Source organism: Saccostrea cucullata, unplaced genomic scaffold (assembly GCF_032062105.1).
Source record: "Saccostrea cucullata isolate Sc308-1 unplaced genomic scaffold, CSIRO_AGI_Scuc_v1 ctg13576, whole genome shotgun sequence".
NCBI classification, from domain to species: Eukaryota; Metazoa; Mollusca; class Bivalvia; order Ostreida; family Ostreidae; genus Saccostrea; species Saccostrea cuccullata.
This window is the reverse complement of record NW_026920630.1, coordinates 5,097-11,709: the sequence shown is the minus strand read 5'-3', so window position 1 is coordinate 11,709 and position 6,613 is coordinate 5,097. Positions and strand designations below refer to the sequence as shown.

The following is a 6,613-nucleotide window of genomic DNA, read 5'->3' as shown; positions in this document are numbered from 1 at the left end:
AGAGCTACAAATCTGCAGCTATACATCTATTAGAACTGTAAATAAAGGCTAAATATATCAAACACCATGCATGGATTGTGTAAAATTTTGACAATAACGGACATGAATATATACATGTATGTGACTTCACTTCTGCATATACTTGACTCCATGTAAAGCGATTCCGTGCTTTCTCGCTTCCCGTGTGAGAGGTCCCGAGTTCTAGTGGAATGTTTCTCGCATTCCATGTGAGAGGTCCCGAGTTCAAGTCCCGGACAGACCACTTTTTTTTAGAAATACTTTTTATTTACTAAATTATAGTATTCAGCACGCAAAATGAAAAATTGACGAGGTCTGGCTTGTACAAACTCATAAAATCATCATTACAGTGTGATAAATATTCCATATAAAAAGAATCTTCTATACACATAATAAAGAATAAGCAAATCTTTATATCCATAATGGTATATTTTATTTGCTTCAGTAAACATGCATGTATACATTTAATAATTCTACAAATTCAGTGAGGGGGATCCGACTCCCCCCAACCCCCAACCCCCCTCCCCCGAACTGCGCATGTTTTACTTTTTCCTTAAGCGGGGGACACAAATTCTCTGAATTAGCTTGTTAAATAATTATTTGTACAGATAAAAAATGTACAATAAAATGTCTTTCTCTTTTCTTTGCTTATTAATTTAAAAAAATGTGCTTTTCACGGGAAAAAATGCAAAAACATGTAATACATTATTTTTTTGGTTACAGTTGTATTATGTCAAAGCCAAGCACACTCATTTCATTATTTTTCTCTTTTTGATTGCTCGGGTTCGTGATACATGAAATACAGAACACATAAAGGAAATCCACGCAGACGAATTTGGAGTTCCCATGGTCATGGATATTAAGAAAATTTTGTGTAAGTCAGCAAATTATCAATTAAAATATCATTTATTTACAGGATATCGAGAAATTAAAACAATAGCAGTGTCTTTAACGAACATCAGTGGAGTTCCGTACTGACTCAGGACACAGGGGCTTTTCACGAAATATTTTTCTTCTTTTAAATATAGTACACCTTGTGTGTTTTTGTAGTAGTGGTAGATCTATTTATTTTTTTAAAAGAAGATAAATATTTCGTGACAAGTCCCTGTGCTCCGGGAGGCCAAATTCCTAGCTTGGTCGACTTGTGATATCTGCTTTTACTTAAATTTTTTCACTCGGATACTATGTTCGTCCGAAAATAGATTATACTCTTTACTCATAATATATGGAATGCTGCTGGTTTCCATTCCTAATTATTTATATGACAATGTCAGGTGAAATAAAAACCACACAGATTCACCACTCTGTCCATGCAGGAAATACCCATAATTGAATTAACGACAATACTAATAATTATCACGGATGATTTTAAGTCAAATGCTGATTGACATTTTCCATGATAGTAATTCTTACTTCATTGTTTATGTGGTTGTTGTACTCTTTAGCTCACCTAACCATTATAAGGCTCAAGTAAGCAATCATCTTTTCTGATCGAGTTTTTTCCGTTGTATGTCTGTCGTTGTTGTTGTCGTTGTAAACTGTCCACATGTTCATCTTCTTCTCAACACCCCGCTGGGCCAATTTCAACCAAACTTGCCGCAAAGTCTTCATAGGTGAAGGGGATTCACGTTTGTTCAAATGAAGGGCCTCTCCCTCTTCCAAGGGGCGATAATTTTGGGTATTAAATATAGAACTGGGGATCAAAGTTTAACACATATTGGAATACATGTACATAGGAAGATCTTTATAAAAAATTTCCTCTCAAGAACAACAAAGCCATGATTAGTCATACGTGTAGTTTATATTTAAGAAATAAAGTCCGCGTTTTCGAAACTTGCAAAGCCATGTAGATTCAAGTTTCTTCAGCTCATGAACCGCGGGGGTTAATGAAGCCATTAATGATTTTTGATTATCAATATAAGACTATAAGCATCGAAAAAGATAATGTAGATTTAAATTTGTTTGCTTCCATAACCAACCAGGCGAATAGAGGAGCCATTAAAGTGGATAATATAGGGATACAAAGGAATATAAAGGCTATACATAAATCAAATAAATGAAAATAGATAAATATATCAATAAAAATTTTCATCTTATAAATAGGCGGGGAATACTACCTTATATGTAAGGCAGTTTTCAACACGTGACGATTACGTCGTCTCACCCTTCTCCAATCAAGGGAATGACCAATACCCAAAGCATGACACTCGACTTGGTGTTTACGATTAAATAGCGGCGCGTGGTTTTCGTTGTTGTTTTTTTACTGCATAATATTAACTTCGACACCAGAAAAACAGTAGAGCTTCTTTTTCAATTTATAAGAACAAAATTGAAAGATTATATTCCAAAGACATTGCTCTATGCGCACATGTAGTATTGGAGTTGTTTCAGATGATTAATAGTTCCTTCAAATACCCTTGGCAATCTAGTTAAAATTAGATATAATAGATCCGCTTGCATACTCGATACACTAACATCTAACAATATCTCTATGATTAAGGGTCACGTCAGAGGTTAAATTCTATCAACCAATTAAATAGTCGCATGCAAAATCATCGTATATTGTTGAAGCGAATAAGTCTAGAGACCTCGGCCGACGTGACTCTCTTTGGAATGTTGTTAGATGTTAGCGAAGTGAGTGTGCGAGCGGATCTAACATGTTCAAATAACGTACGTACAAACGCTTTGACGTTTGCATACACGTATATAAAATTCACTACTGTCAACGCGCAATCGGCAATACCGAACAAAACATTACAGAAGAAAGTGTCGTAGGTTGGCGGGTAACTTTTAACAGTTGTGTGTGTTCTGGAGTGTTTAATCGGCTGTAAATAAAATTGGAAAAGCTTATTGATGTTATTATCTACCAACATTCCAAATTATTGTTATGCAACAGTAACGATTTTTGGAAGTATAAACTAAATATTCTGAGAAGTGAAACTGCATGAATTATACTTAAAAACAACTTTTACATGTAACTTGAAAATTTGATAACCGCGAGGCAATCGTCAACGACCTGTATCTTTTTTTAAGCGATCATAAAACATGGAATAGGCTATCGTAAAACGCACACACACAAAAAAAAGAATAGCACAAATCGAAGAAAATTCTTTTCAAAGTTTATGCCTGTATACTATATAATTATTGCTATTTTTTGAGGTCAATACAATGATTTAGCCATCTGAGGTCAGGAGTACAATATTCACCGAGCCCGAAGGGCGAGGTGAATATGTACGTCGACGATGGTTAAATCATTGTATTGACCGAAAAAAAACAGCAATAATTGTTTTATTATATGATTCACTGATAAAATGACACAGCTCATTACTCGTTTGCATTCAATTAAGTCCTAACCAAATACAATAGAAAAGCAGAAATAATGTCTTTTGTATAGGATCGATTTTGAAAGGAAGGAGTATTTTCAGGGACTGCCAAAAAGTAAATATTGTTGTTCAGTAAAAGTGTTTGGTGGGATGGGGGTGTGCCTGCATCCTCTCTTACCACCTTCACCCAAAAATATATATTCGCTTATGTTTTGTTCACATGAAAGAAAAAATCATAGTCATTAAAATTATAGCTTTCCAAAACAATTTGTATCAATTCGGATTTTCTCAATCTATTTTTAGATCAATGTAGAGGAAATAAATCCTTGTATTGACCTGGAACGTCACGTGCAGGTCAATACAACGTAGTATTTTTCTAACATAGTTGGATCTCAGCCAATCAGAGAGATGGGGATTATTCAATCATATAATAGAATATATAATTTATATATTTAAATTAAGCAGTAAGTCATTGTTGTATATATTTATTAACTCTTAAAATTGACCTACAATGAAATAAAAATAGACATAAAAGTTAACTAGGAAGATTAAGGATGCTATAGAAAATGAGTTAAAGGTTCACAAGAATGCAATGTAGGCATTTTACATCGATTTCATAACATTTATGTCATGCACTTTATTGCGACAGAAAAGACCAGAGTTTCAGACACATGATTTATCAAAGATGAGAATAGCTGCCCCCCCCCCCCCCAACAAAATACACATTTTCAATTTCAACCAATCTTGCCACAAAGTATCCTTAGGTGAAGGGGATACAAGTTTGTTCAAATGAAGGGACACATCCTTTTCCAAGGGGCGATAATTATGAATTAGTGAAAAAAATGATGGCAATATTTTAAAAATCTTCTTCACTAGTGTAGATTTAAGTTTGTTCAAATAATGACCCCTGGTTCTAGGTGGGGCCACAATTTACGATAAAAAATTTTTATAGGGATATATAGGAAAAATCTTTTAAATTCATCTTCTCAAGACCACTGGGCCAAGAAAGATGAAACTTATATGGAAACATCCTCAGGTAGAGTAGAATAGATTCAAGTTTGATCAAATCATGACCCCTGGGGGTAGGGCGGACCCACAATGGACGATTAAAGTTTTACATAGGAATGAATACATCTGAAATTAATCTTTTTTTAAATTCTTCTTTTGAAGATTCACAAAGCCATGATTGATCATATCTTTATGGAAGCATCCTCATGAAGTGTTGATTCAAGTTCGTTCAAGTCTCAATGGGGAGAGAAAGGGATGGGTACGGTGGGCCACATATTGGGCGACAAAGTTTTACCTAGAAATATCAAGAAATTTTTTTTAGCCAAGAACAGAAAATCCATGTGTAATCAAATTAATGTCATGTTGTAAATTTTGAATTAACCGGGTGGCAGTAAATTCAAAATTTACAACATGACATTAATATGGAGGCATCCTCGGGTAGTACAAAGTCATACTGGTTCAAATGAGGGCCTCAGGGATATGGTTGGGCCACAATGGAGGGGGAGTTAAATGAAAAATGGGGAAACAAATCATATGCTCAAAAATAGCAAAGTCATTTGTTATATTGATATGGAAGCATCATCAGGTTATTTAACTTTTCTGTACTGAAAGCGATTTTTGCTTTTTTACGTAGACAATGTGCTGTGGTGAGCGATGTGTCCTTAGGCCTCTTGTTTAAGTTTAAAACCACCATGGGGGCAGGGATGTAATTTTGATTATAGTATTAAGGCCAAATACTGTAGTGCACGAAAACAATGTATAAAGTATAAACAGCAGCATGTGTTCATTGTCGTTGTTCTAACTAAACTTGTAAAGCTTATATAGACGTGAGAAAATAATAAAAAAGGAATGTCACTAATTAGAAACACACATTTTTTTTTCAGATTTAGTAATGCTGTTGGCTGAATGTCAAGGGAAACACAAGGTATAAACTATCCCTTTCCCAACCAACAAATGAAAGAAATTTTAGAAGTTGACATTTAATTTAATTGTTCCTTTATGAATATGAAATCTAATTTAATTTTTGATAGTATAATCCTCTGGAAACAATGATGGAAACATATAAGGGATGGTCTAAAGGCATGGGCGTTAAAGATCGGACAAGTAACCAGGAAATTATTTTATTTATAAGATTTATTTTTTTTTTTTTTTTTTTTTTTTTTATTAAAAGCATATGCAATATACAACATAGTGGATATAAATTGTAACATACATCACAATTAATCTTTTTTATGTTCATTTCAGAGTAGTTATATTACTTCTATAGAGAAGAAAAGAAAAATATATAAATATATCATACGTGTCATAGGTATATAACAAGCATTTTGTTTTCTTTTATAACATTCACAAATTTATCTGTTCAGTAGTTATATTACTTCTATAGAGAAGAAAAGAAAAATATATAAATATATCATACGTATCATAGGTATATAATAAGCATTTTGTTTTCTTTTATAACATTCACAAATTTATCTGTTCAATTTAATGCAATTATTCTAAGAGCATATAAACATAGAATGTATAATACATAGGGAGAAATAAATAAATATTGAATCCAGGTAGCAAAGGGAGTCCTATTCAACACCAGCACTGTCCATAATGAGGACCCCTAGCTACCACACATGAAGACTGGTTTCTTCATGTGTTGGATATGTCATTGTCTACACCATAATTTTTTTTCATAAACAATTTGCTAAGTCATTGTACATGTTGTTTCTTATTTTACCAGTTTTTTTCACAATAGAATTTTGTAAAACAAGCCAATTTTTAACATAAGATTTCAAATTTTCTTCTGACATTCTTTCATTATTGAATCGACTCTTCATTTTATATTTATAGATTGTAAAACAAATAAATGAGATAAGATTATTCAAAATACATGTTTTCTCTGATAAATCACCTAAAAAAATCCCAACATAACACGTTTCCATGAAACATTAAATTTTAAAAATATACTAATTTTCCTCCACAAATATGTTGTAATTGTACAAGAAAATAAAAGATGTTCACTATCTTCTGATACATTACATAACTCACACATTGGTGATACATCTTTATTCCATTTACTTACACTTATATTAGTATTTAACAGACAGTTAATCAGTTTGTAATTGAATTCTGCAATCTTTTTGTCATACATATTACAAATTTTTGAAATGTATATATTCTTCCATAATGATTTATCTTCTATGTTGAAATACTTATTCCACTTATTCTTATATATTGAATTCTGAAATTTGGATTGAACTAAGACCGAATAATAA

The 6,613-nt window shown here is 32.6% G+C and overlaps 1 long non-coding RNA gene across 1 annotated transcript; it reads left to right on the top strand.

Moving 5' to 3' along the window:
- Positions 1 to 816: 816 nt before the first annotated feature.
- LOC134254456 (uncharacterized) lies at positions 817 to 5,449 on the top strand. The gene is made up of 3 exons (XR_009989323.1): positions 817 to 892; positions 5,234 to 5,274; positions 5,381 to 5,449. It is a non-coding gene; the product is annotated as an uncharacterized LOC134254456 (long non-coding RNA).
- The last annotated feature ends 1,164 nt before the right edge of the window (positions 5,450 to 6,613 follow it).